Genomic DNA, 13,630 nt, shown 5'->3' with positions numbered 1-13,630 from the left:
ATTAACAAGGATCACTAGATGGATGATTGCTGAGATATTTGGTGTTTGGTTAGAACACATTAACCAAATTTCAAAATATTCGAAAGAAAATCCAATCATATTGCTCCTCGAACACCACGAAAACCACGTAAACATCATTGTGGTAGAGAATGCTTCCCAAATTGGCGTGTTATGAACATTTTAACCCGGATTGCAGTCAAACTGCAACTGGTGGATGTTTCGCTTTATGGACTTCTGAAGACCCATTACAATCGGGTGTGCAATGACTGGCTGATTAATAACCAAGGAGAAACTATTTCTCCTCATTCTATTGATGAGTATATAGGACGGGTATACCACAATATGACACAATAGAATATCATATCTCGATTTAAAAAGTCTGTAATATACCCTTTCAACAGTGCTTCTTTTACAGAAGACTAATTTCTGATATCTTTAGTAAATGACCGTCCAAATCCCTCGTTGAACAGAAACGCACCGTTTCACCAGCAAAATCTATAGGCAACCTTACCACGCAGAATGTTGCTGTCATATCTGAGGGTATGGACCATGGTTCATCAGAGCTTCTGCCTCAAAGCTCGCTTATATTAGCTATCCAAGAAACTACATATGTTATATTTTGCAGCAATATCTTCCACTGCGTTAGTATTCACTCAGAATATCAGTCCTTTTCCGAAGGATGCCTACCCCTCTTAATAAAACCAACCGTGAGAAAAAGAGGAGTGGTCGAACAAGAATACTAACAGCAACTCCAGGAAAGACGAAACCAAAGAAGAAGGCTTTGCACAACAAAAGCGAAAGAGATGTCGGTATTAGAATTCATTTACAACAAGTAAGAGGAAGGTTGATACGAACTCAGAGTCCTCAATCGAAGACAGTATTTTCTCTCAAGAACAGTGTGTTGATATATCCTTTTGTAGTTCTGTTAGTGATGTAGGTTTATCAATGAACGAAATAGGATGGGAAAACACTAATGTCAATGTTGAAAACAGTAATATTATACTTCTTAAATTTTACATCAATAATGCGTACTGTTTCTGCCAGGTTTTCCAGACCAATTACTAATGGTTGAGATCACTCAATGGTAATGGTTACTTCTTCTTTTCAAATTAAATAATATGTTTCAGAGTAACTTCCGAATTTCTTTTCATGAAGTGAGTAGTGTGTTTTCTTGAAATGTAAATAATTATAAAGTGCAAGTTATTATGTATATTGTTGAAATTATTAATATGTCAGGCGATGTAATTGTAAACTTAATAAAAAAATAAGAAATAGCTCAACTCTGCGCTGCACAGCATTATTAGTTTGATAGAGATTATTATTATAGTCCGATGTGTCCAATTCTGCTCTGAGTTTATGGGAGTAGGTGATGGTGATGATGGACGACATAGTAGACTGAAGAACGTGAGATGAATCGGGTTCGGGACATCCCTGAGAAGTCACATGGATAGGATGTTTATCTACCTAAATGCCCACTTAACGAGAGCTAGGATCAAAACAGGAATCCAACATATCAGAACTGATCGGTCTACTACTGAGCCACTTCGAGAACTGGAAACATTCATGTTGGAAATGACGTAATTCTTTCTACTCCATATCTTATCCCGAATTGCATCCAAAGGACCGAGAACTATCAAAAACCCTAAAGAAAATACACATACTTCATATTATGTGAAATCAAATGTACATTCTAGTTATCCATATTCTTCTCCACATCCACATTTCAAAAGCCTGCAATCTGTTATCGTCCCTTTTGCTTAAGTCCATGTTTCTGCCCCATTGAGAGAAAATGTATAAAGCAATCTAAACATCTGAAAAGAAAACAGGCTCGCAATTATAGTATCGGTTTCTAAACGTATGAACAAGTACTATGTCTATGGGCTATCTAGAAGCAAATGTCATTAAGAGGTTTGGATAGTTTATCTATTCATGTTTCAATGTTCAATATTAATGTTTACAGAGTTGAATATTAATGAAAAACGGAAGTAGAACTCTGCAAAAATTGAGTCACTCACAACATATTATAATAATGCTTAAATATAGTTAGTGATGCCCACGAGACAAGATTTGAGGGTGTCTCGTCTCGAATTTTTTTTTTCGAAAGTTCTCTCTCGTCTCGAAAACCGTATATATTTTCTATTGAAATAGATCTGTCTCGTCTCGAATCTTGTAACGATAATTCCGTATCATCTCGTGCGTATCACTAAGTATAGTGCGTGACGTAACGAAAAAGCAAAATCACGAACCTTAATCCTTCAATAAATCCCAAGTTTTAATTAATCTTTAGTCTAATTTTTGAATAGATTTTACAAATGTTAAAATAACTTATTCGTATGTTTAGTTTGGACCCTCAAAAGCTTTGGATTCCTTCCGAAATAAGTTCCTGCGCACGTGACTGAATATTAGATATTCATGATTTTTGTATATACATAGTTGGACTTCCGTCCTTGTTCAGTTTCATCCCTTAGTAATTATAATACTTCAATATGAACGACTCGATTATGTTATATACAGAAACAGTATCAATCAATATTCGATACGCTTAGTTAACTATCTACTCTCTGTATTTCGCGATTCATCGCCATATTTAATCTCACTCTATTAATAGAAAAACTATTTTCAGGTGGCTAAAGCGCGTAGCTCCATGGTAGATTCATAATAATTAGCGACTTGCTATTCGAAGTGACTGAAAATCTTACCTGGTGAGGGATAACGCGCTCTTTAGTGTCCGAATTCTCGTTTATATTCGCGAGATCAGACTAGTTAAAATTCTTTGCGGTGTTACCTCTTACGAGAGAACATATCCAAGTGAAACTCTGACTTCGAGTCGAGACTATGGCCGTTGGATACCTTGTCCCAAAAGAACATAACGCGAAATGGGATATCCTCAATCGCAACCATTGCGGAGATAAAACGTGAAAAGTTAGATATTGAGCTCCATACTATATATTACAAATTCGGATTCCGGGTCAAATTTTTCGAGAGCGGTCCCGTAAGGAAACGTAGCCTATACATATCAAATTAGTGTGGGGAGCCCAGCACCTTTTGAATGAAAAATTTGTGTCCCCGGGGCACTCGCAGGGTCCCAGGCGAAGTCCAACTCAAAATTTGCAAATCGAACCTGGGGTCAAGTAGCATACTGTATAAGAGCTATTGTTAAATAAAATAAGATAGAACAAATCTCAACTCTCTACGATAACGCTGTGCAAACGGGCAAGTGGTCAAAATGTCAATACAACCTACATCAGAAAATCTATGGCCAATCTTCTAAATCCGTTAAGTTGCGACTATAACAAAACAGAAAACTACGTTTAAAAGTGCAAGGTATTGAAGTCAAACAAATTGCTGCAGTCTCTCTCAGAGTTGCACAACGGACCTTATCCAGGTATAAGTGTGACTTCGAATGACAATTGGACCATAGAATGACCATGGCCATTGGATTTCGTGTCCTAGAAGAGAAAGGTTACATTGTTAACCGCAACCGTCGTGGAGGGTGAGAAGGTCAAAAGCCAACGGTATATGCGTCGCACATCGGGACCCCAAATTCACAGATTGCACCGTGGAATTTCTATTATAAGGTTGGAGAAAACTGGTGTAATGGTGCAGAAATAAAATATATCGGAGGATGCTTTTGAGAGAGTGACTCTGCAGAAATTTCCTTTACTTCAATACCTTGCACTTTTAAACTTGTTTTTCTGTTTTGTTATTGTTGCAACTTAACGGATTTAGAAGCTTGGCCATAGATTTTCTGATGTAGGTTGTATTGACATTTTGACCACTTGCCCGTTTGCACAAGGTTATCTTAGAGAGTTGGGATTTGTTATCTTATCTTATTTAACATTAGCTCTCATACAGTATGCTACCTGACCCCAGCATCTATTTGCAAATTTTGAGTTGGACTTCGCCTGGGACCCTGCAAGGGCCCCGGGGACACAAATTTTTCATTCAAAAGGTGCTGGGCTCCCCACACTAATTTGATATGTATTCGCTGAGTTTCCTTAGCAGACCGTTTCCGAAAAATCCGACCCGGAATCCGACTTTGTTATGTATAGTATGGAGCTCAATTTCTAAATTTTCACGCTTATGTCTTCACAAAGGTTGCGACCCACAGAGCACATCACAGCCAGTGGACGTACATATTAGATCCAGAACGTCCAGTTTTAGTACATTGACTTATGCGTAACATCCATTGGTGGTCCATATTACGTTCGGCAATGGATATCCACATTCTGAACTTGAGTGGACGGTCCATTGGATGTCCATATTACGTTCAGAAGTGAATATCCATTTTCTGGACTTCAGTGGATGGTCCATTGGATGTCAATATTTAAACCACGAATGAAACGTCCACGGAGCTACATGATCTGGATAAAAAAAGGGACGTACGGAAAACAACATTCAATTGTTAGTGACGGCACATGCGCAGATCCTTGCACAGTGCACTCTCAGCAAGTTTGAATTCAGTGGTTGAGAAGCGTAGAAATTTCAGTGATATTAATACTTTTAGTTCTATGTTGGATTGAAGAAGGAAGAGAGAATAGGAACTGCGAAAAAGGTAAGATATGATGAGTGATTTGTTCATATAGATTTATTCCGCTGCACCATTTATTTTTCAACTGAAAGTTTTTGTGTGTGGACAAAAGTAACTCATTATCAATTATAGGCTGGGGTAACGTAGATAGGCACATGGGAATTGGTAATATATATATATATATATATATATATATATATATATATATATATATATATCAGTGAATTCAGATGGTGAAGGGTGTAATAACACCCTCATATAAGATACTAGTAAGGTTCGTTCCTTCTGTACCAAAGCTCAGGACTCAATTCGACATTACTCGAGAAGACGGTTCTACCAAATTTTGACAGATTTCTTACATTCCCAGGTTAGATTAGAGTTTTGTATTTCTTTTAGCCGATCATGCACAAAATGAGGAGCTCCATTACTACTTGCAGATTGACTTCAGGAGGGCTCAGTATGGGTTAACTACTGTATCGCCGGACCAATTTTAGAAAATTTACCAGATAAATTGGAGAGTTTCTTTTGGTTCGTGAGTAAAAGTAAGTTGAGGGTGATAGTTACCAAAATACTTGTCGTTAGTTATTTTTGATATTGTAAGCTACACTATATATATGGGGGGCGGAAGGGGAAGGTTCTAGATTACTGGTCCCCCATGCAGATTAGTAGCTGGGTATGTTTCTTTCTGTACTAAAGAGTATACATTTAACTTATACAGTATTGCCGAGCGAGCGTTAGCGAGTGAAGGCGGGTTAGAGCCCCGCAGGGCACGCTGTCTTTATTACTGATCAATGGGAAGGGGGGCCAGTAATCTAGAACCTTGCCGGGCGGAAGGGACTATTTGGCAGTATATTTGTTATGATTTTTGGGAAAGGCAGTGCGTAAATGACAAGGTTGTGTCATATCGTGATTGAGTTTTATGAAGTTATACAAAAATGAATGTCAGTTGTCGAAATTGTGTGAAAGGCATGGTCTACTAAACAGGCAAAAAGTTTATTGTGACTAGTGTAAACAAATTGAAGCTACAGAAAAGAAGAGGAACATTTAACCAAACCTAATCGAGTATAATCTAATTTAGTACATTTCGGTACTTTTTCGGATTGCATGTAGTACCTCCCCCAAAGCTGTGCAACACATAAGGCGTGCATTTTATGAAATGAACTGTTAGATGAAATTGTTTTCCACCATCCTCGTTTATGCGTATACTCATCGCCGCTGACGCGCCTGCTCCCTACGGACGCTGTTTCTGCTCTCCTGTTTTGACTCGGTTAGATGGCATTCGTGCTTTTTACTGGCCACGTAGCACAAATTAGTCAGTGTTTTATGGACTAGCTTTTATGCCATACGTTCACATCGTATTTCGAACATTAATCATTATCAAGTGAGCCAGGGCCAATATCTAGTATTTTGGGTGGGAAACTAAATAATATTCCTTTTCTTATTTTCGTATTCTGGCAATACAGCAGTAATACCATAAGTATAAATACATTGCGGAAGTGAGCTCGTCCGTGGCTAAGCAGTTGGCGTGCGAGACCCGAGTTCGATTACCGGCGATAGCTCAGGTGGTTCGGATTCCACGTTAATCAGTAAGTTTACGTCTTATATACCCTTTTCCGTATAGATTTTTTATCGTGTATTTAAGTATCAGCGCTTTGCCAAGAAACAGAAATGTCAGTTAATAAATGAACGTAAAAGGTCTATAGCATCTTTTTTTTTTTTTTGGATCATAATAGTAAAGTTTATTATTTACAATATCCTTTATATTTATTAAGTTGAAATAATTACTAGCAAATGCTAGCAGCAGGCCCGTATCCAGGGGGTCTAGGGGGGCCGGGCCCCCCTAAATTTTTGCTGGCCCCTTTAAAAATTTTACGATACGCTTAGATATGAACTATAATATGGTTGGATCAGGCCCCCCCCCTAAATTTTTGGGCTGGCTACCGGCCTGGCTAGCAGTGATATTTTTTTCTTCGTCACATCTGCCACAGGTGGATAGAAGAAATGTCATTGGTTAAAGATTTTAGCTCTCAGATTTCTAGAAGCTGGGAGTAGGAGATGTAGCAGCGTCTTTTCTTCGACATCTATGCGTATTGATATCTTGCGAAACTTCATAAATACGTCCATATATTATTTAGTAACGTTACTATATTATATATTTCCAATAACGAGGAAGATTTAGTAAGGAAAAAGTAATACATGTTAACACATCCTATGTTTTTTTTTTCATTATTTCGGTATTTTCCAGTTTTTTTTTGTACTTTATTTTCATTCGAATTAAGTACTTTCTTCCTACTTTGTTTTCGTGTGAGAGGAAATTTTCATCTCCTTGTATACTTCATGGCGTTTGTCATGGTTCCTTCGGGGCAGAGCGGTGTGATGTGGAGGGACATGTGTGTGAGCTCACAGTAAGAAAGTTTAACGTTATTTTCCATCACCGATGGACTTGTACTAATAACTATCCGATTTAATTTTAAGCTTTCCTTCGGACATGTAATTTATTCCTATTTACTTAGTTCTCCTTTTGATTAGAGTAATTTCTATTATTTAAATTTTCTTAAACTGAATTTTTTTAAATTTTCCTTTTTATTATCTTTGCTTATTAACCAACTTTGGTGGTAACGAAGTTTGTTTGTTATATAGAATTTGTTTGTAAATTCCAATTCTGAAGGTCGTCTAGCGGAGACGAAATAACTAAGACGCAGTTAATAAGGGGGAACTTTCTAACGGTGGTCCTCCTTCGTATCTCTGCTTGGTCACAGACTTATAGCTGGTTTGAGGATAGTATAATCGGTCTGTATTGAGAGGATCATACGTTTTTGGGGTCTATGGCTAATTGTTTCGGTTTAAGTCAACAAATGGTTGTAAGTTTTGTAAGTCCATAGCACACCATCTCCAGAATTAAATGGCATTTGCGGTACTGTCCTAGTAGAAATGCAGTGTTAGGTTCATACGTGTAGCATGTTACCAGAGACACGAGTCTGAAATATGAAAAATTGTCAAAAAAAAATTGCATCATCAATTTGGTTTTAGTCTTAATATTTAAAGGCTAAATTGTAAGCTATAATGGACGTAGTTAAAATTGTAATTGATTTCATAATTTCTTCTAAGACAGTTAATGATTTTTTATCCAGAATAACACGGAAATAAAATTTACTTGAAAGAAAAGGGTCGGGTTGAAAATGGGCTGTAGTGTAATAATTTGACGTGCAATGACTCAAATATGTTTATCTCATTTAAAAAAAATAGTACAATTTTTATGTTGCACATTTAATGTGCGATAAATATATTTTCGTAGTAAGTCGGCTCAATGTTAGATAGATAACATTTTTGAAGTCGATTACAAATATCTACCTTATAACATTTTTCCTTTCAATTACACATAATATATCATGTCTTGCTCGACGGTGAGTAATTGAACTGTATTGTACTGTATTGTGAGTAGGCTACATTCCTAATACTTTAGATTTTAGTATATCGTATACGCCTGTGTAATATCCTCATTTTTATCAGCAACTTACCTAGAGCTCAAAGGAAGAGTCTTTTTTTTTTTCCTGTGGGCCCTACTTTCCTTGGTAAGGCCGCTCAAAGAGCTCAATTTTTAATTTTATTTTCCGTTTATAGGCAACTTTCGAAAAACAAAGGACCAGGAAAGGGTGTGGGGTATTGGAAAGAAGTAGGATAAAGCTTATTCATAAATTAACATCTCGTTACTTTTTCATTCAGGACTCAGATAAATGTTTGTAGTTAGCATGTCTATTTTGACCTAATGGTCCAGTTTTACTGCAAGCCTGTATCTGCGCACTGCATAACAGAAAAGCAGAATGTTACCTTATGAACAGCTCGTATTCGATTTCTTTCCAATATCCTATTTCCTTTCCTGGCAAATTGTTAATCGAAAGTTGCCTAAAAGCCAATGTAAAATTCAAATTTGGACCCTTAGAAGGACTCTTCCAATGAAAGGAGGTCCCACAGGAAAAAACGCAAGATAATTTATTTTGTCTCCTTTTGACTTCTAGAAGTTCCTGTAGAGCTTGTCCACGATTTTTATAATACCATATATATATATAGATAGATAGATAGATAGATATAGATATAGATAGATAGGTAGATAGATAGATATAGGGTGGGTGGGTGTTGTTCAAGTAGTTTCTGCAATTTCACATCGTCATCCTAGGTTGTTACCATTTTAAAAAGGATGCATAGGTATTTCCTTCACAAATGGTTGAAAAGCAGTAAATAAATAAATAAATAAAATACTGGTTAATTTTTTATTTTTTACTGTAGTGACGTGATATGTATTAATGCTCTTCTTGCTTTATATATATATTACCGTTTTTTAACCATTCGTGAATCCAGTGTTTTTGTATTCACTCTATTAGTAACAACGAGGATACCAATGTAAAATCGCCAAAAGTACTTTCGTTTATTTTCTTCATTGCATGTCTGTTGAGCTATTATTTTTTTGGTTTATATATCGTCACAGCCCACTCTGACTTAGATTACAAACACCTTTCTTCTACGTCTTTGGAAGGCTCCCCTATTGATGAAATTTAATTCTAACACTGGGAAGACACTCGCTTAAAGTAGTAGACAGGATGCAGGCAAGCCTTCGTTGCCCGTGGTTGTCCATTTGAACGAAGTTGTTCGAATAAAACTTTACCAAAAATTACCTTAGAAGTTCGTATATTCTTTTAGGATGATTATCACGGTTCAGCTTCGAACAATAGAAGTCACAAATATCATTCTAAACCCTAAGTGTGCAAAGAACTTGAAATCAAAGATTTTATGCATAAATAACGTACTATAAATTATCCTTTTATTTCTCTATCCGTGCTCACATATGTAGCTTTTTCTAACTGGACAATTGCCCAACACTGTGACCTCATTCACATTTGTAGCTCAATTTTTAAAGGTGCTTCATTTTTTCCTTCCATAGTGTTACATTCGAGTATCGAAACCTTTAACGAGTCATTTTTTTTTTTAATTTTGAGTAGATATATTTTGGGGGGAAGGAGAGAAATTTTGATCTACGGAATGTATCAAAAAGTCGTTCCTACGCTTGGGAGGTGATTCTAGATCAAAATGGGACGAAAATTTAGCATTTTTGCACTGGGTCCTCTTTTGACTCCGGGGAAACTTATTTTTATTTGTGACTTTTACACTAATTTGTCTCAGCACTGAAGGGAAAGGGTATGAGATATTGGAAAGAAGTTGGATAGGACCTATGCGTTAGGTAACATCACGGTTTGTCTTGCCGGTTAGAATTACGAAAACGCATGTAAATAGAGCTAGACACGATGTCTTTGAGGTTTTTGTTCTCCTGTTGATCTCTAGAATTTCGCCTCAAGCGTTGTAAACAACCTTCTGATTCAACCTGTGTAAATAAAACTTACATTTTCGAAAAATAAAATAAGCTTGGACGTATAAGTATTAAAAATATTCTACTACAGCTTTTTAAGTAAAAGTAGTGTTACAGAATAACGATATCTGCACATATAAGTGTATTGTATATAAAAATCGAAAGTTACATAAATTTCCATACTTTTAATTCTATTTTAAATTTCCTTATTTAATACAGACAGCTAAGACAAGGCTCGTAGCAAGCTGAGAAAGGCTGAGTACACCTCAGATCTGAACACAGACGATGAAGGACGTTTACGTAAACGAAAGGAACAAAGGCCTTTAACACCAGAAGTTAACAGTGAAACTTCGGACGACCTAAAGTAACTAAATCTATTAGGAAGCAAGATGTTGGCGTTAGTTCCGTGTGCCTTGCTTCTGCTGAAGATAAGGAACAAAGTAAGTATCTCATTTAAATGAGCTATATTAGACAAGCTTCGCTAACACTTCCATGTGATAAGTCGCGTTGCACGCACATTGCACCTATTTAGGCATATGCATTGGTCGGGAAATGCAAAACTAGCTGAACTGAATTTGATGGATTTAATTAGGCACTTTATTTTGTTAGAGACTATTAGAAGTTCCAAAGTTCGAATATATTTTAATCCCGTTTTACTTTTCAACTTAGTTAAATCTATTATTAAAACATATGAAGCTCAAGAAATAACGAATAAGTTCTGTGCATAATTTTGTGCTTCGTGAGGATCCATGCGAAAGAGAATATTAAAGTTTTATATAATTTGTATTACTTTCAAAATTGTATAGGGTTACAGGAGTACAAATAGTTATACTTTAGCTGTTAGACATATTTCGACAGTTCAATGCAGCAACCTCGTAGATCAACAGTACAGGATTTGGTAGAAATATCTATTCAGTATTAGCTGCTAACTCTGTTGAAACTGCCCCTTTTCTGCGTCGATTTGTAGCTCTGAAGGCGAATTCAGATCTTTTTTTTTTCATTACAGAAAAGGAATGAAATGCTATGGTTCATATCTTGCTAAAACCTTATAGTTATATGCTTTTGCTCACAAATGATAAAGCTAAAAAGGCAAAATATCTTGATTTCGCCAAAAGTCGACATATCTGCTTATGCCTTTCTGGAGAAAAGTGCAATAATGTATTTATAATTACAACTATGTGTTTGAGATACTGAGTTTGGGCAATTACTTGGTTTGAAGCAGAAATCGTCTGCTATCTTTATGCATTCAAATCAGACTTTTTATAAAAATTTGAAACTTGTAAAAAGTATAAAAATTTCGACATATAGTATAGGTGTTCGGATCCCGAATCTATCCTTCTGTTGGAGATTATTAGAGTTCTCTTTAGTTTTCCAATGAATGAAGGGATAATGATTCTGCAAAGACTCAGTAATTTCTTAGGGCTCAATATTTTCGTAATTTCATTTCAGTTTTCAAAGTTTTCTTATTAGTTGAAAGCTCTTTCAGGTTAACCGAACAAGCAGCAGTAGAGAAAAAGAGAACAATAAACTCCCGATTATTCGCGGAATTAGCTGGCAGAGGCACCGCGAATAGCTGAAAATGACAAACAATACTTGTTCGTAAAATAAGAATTGTCCTAGCTTAAAAACTTATTGTATTGTACGTAAAACGTAAGAAAAAGCGTGCAAATATGTATACAGAACACTAAAAATATTTGTGCCGGTATTGTTCAGTACAACGTAAAACAATCAACGAAAAAGTGTATATTTACAGTGAAGCCAAGGTACGATACTGTAAGTTAATTTATACTCTATATTTAAACAGTCTCGTTCTGTATGACTCGTGCAGTAGCTTTATTGAGTTAACTTTTTTCCGGGAGACGCCAGCGTATAATCGGGAGTATGCTGTAGTTTATTGAAGAATGCTATAATCTGCTGTTGCTGTTAGCTCACCATTCACTTTCTCAGTTTGTTTGCATGTAGTAAAACCCAATTGGAATTGGCTAAGGTATGATTTTAGTTTTAATGAAAAATGTGTTCAGGTAGGCAGTTTCTTTGTGTAATCAATTATTATTATTATTATTATTATTATTATTATTATTATTTCCTTTTCCTTCAGATTTTCTTAAATACTTTTGAAATTAAAATTAATTTTAACACTAAATAACAACCGTAACCGTTCATAGTAAATTTGTTTCCCACATTGCAATGACAAGACTCTCTCCAAGCATTATGTTCCTTTGTGATTTGTGGTGGATGGAGTTAATAAAAAAAGGAAATCAAAATATGTCTTTCTCAGTGTCATTCTAAGAATGTGAAATGATGATGTCGCGCCATACAATATTTCAAATATAGATTTTTTTTCAATAAAAAGTTTTATATTCCATATAGTTTTAGAAAAATAAAGTAATAAATAGACTATGCTTTATGGTATACATTAGGGATTATATACAAACATTATAATTAGGAAGATTTCATGTGCTTTGGAGGTTGATTCCTGCAAGGACACTGAACATGTTAGATTAGTGGAAAGCATGCAGTGTTGCACCCAATTGTGGTAAGCATCAGAGGGTACTTTTCTGCTTTGCTTGCGGCTCAATTCTCATTTGACAGTAGAAAACTTTGAATCTCTTCTTGGTTTTATATACATTTTTCAGCTTTCTTCCAACTGCAATATATAATTCTGTAATAGTTTGTCATAACAGAAAAAAGTGTAAGGGCATGCATTTCTTAAAGTGCTTTTCTTCCTTTTTTTCCGTAATATGATTTCGTAAATTTCCATAATTATTCATCTCAACACATTCTTTCTATTGTCCAGAAGACATGGCTTCCTTTGAAACATGCTATTTTAAGTGCTTAATCTTTCATAATGCTTACGTAAGCACATTTTAATAACAATACATTTTGTAATTTGTGGGTCAATTTCGAATTTGTAATTTTAACTTTGTACCTTTGAGTCTCGTTTGTATAGTTTAAAGTTAGAAGTTCTCAGGTTCGATCCCCGACCCCGGTCACGTAATTTTTACTCTTTAAAATTAAACATAAAAACTTATTTAACTACAAGCTCATAATTTGTTTTTTTTTTAAATAATTTTGATCGTTCTGATGTTGATAGTATCTAGAATTAATTTTCCCATTTTCTTGATTTCAGAAAAAAGAAATGTGGAGAACAGGAATAAGAAAGGACTTAAGTCAATCACTCATTGTGTACAGGACCAGATTTCAGTGTTTTGTGCCCATGGGCCCTAGCGAAATAGCTAGATAGTTTTATATTTTTATAGCGAAATAGCTAGATAGTTTTATAGCGAAATATCTTACTATTTTTAAATAGCTAGATAGTTTTATGTATTTTCTTTGTATACAAATGTAAAAAATTACAATCTTCTTGAAAATAAATAAGGAAACTTTTAAGAACTTTAAGACGTAATGACAGGTCACTCAATAAAGTGTATTGTTATCTTATTTCTTTCTTTTTGTTACGACTTCCTTATTTTTATAATGTATACAATTTCAAAGTTAAGTATTTGAAACGTTCTCGGGCATTAAGGGACGTCATGTTTAAGTTATTATTTCTTATGAGTACGATAATATAAAAAAAGAGGTTTTGGGGACAATGTTAAAAAGCTAGAAGAAGAAGATTAGCTGTCCAGCCTGTTGTCCATACAAAGGAAAAGAGAGAAGTGATATTTCAGAAACGAATTATGGAACTTCAGGAAATGAAATGAAATCTTTAAGTTTTACGTCTCACGGTTATGCCGGTT

General features: G+C 35.4%; 1 long non-coding RNA gene across 1 annotated transcript; it reads left to right on the top strand.

Moving 5' to 3' along the window:
* The first annotated feature begins 4,402 nt into the window (after positions 1-4,402).
* LOC145689075 (uncharacterized) lies at positions 4,403-13,296 on the top strand. The gene is made up of 3 exons (XR_014132084.1): positions 4,403-4,555; positions 10,110-10,330; positions 13,021-13,296. It is a non-coding gene; the product is annotated as an uncharacterized LOC145689075 (long non-coding RNA).
* Positions 13,297-13,630: the final 334 nt, after the last annotated feature.

This window comes from Thermobia domestica, chromosome 7 (genome assembly GCF_964235325.1).
Source record: "Thermobia domestica chromosome 7, izTheDome1.hap1.1, whole genome shotgun sequence".
Lineage (NCBI taxonomy): Eukaryota > Metazoa > Arthropoda > Insecta > Zygentoma > Lepismatidae > Thermobia > Thermobia domestica.
The sequence above is the reverse complement of the archived record's forward strand: the minus strand, read 5'-3'. Positions and strand labels throughout refer to the sequence as shown.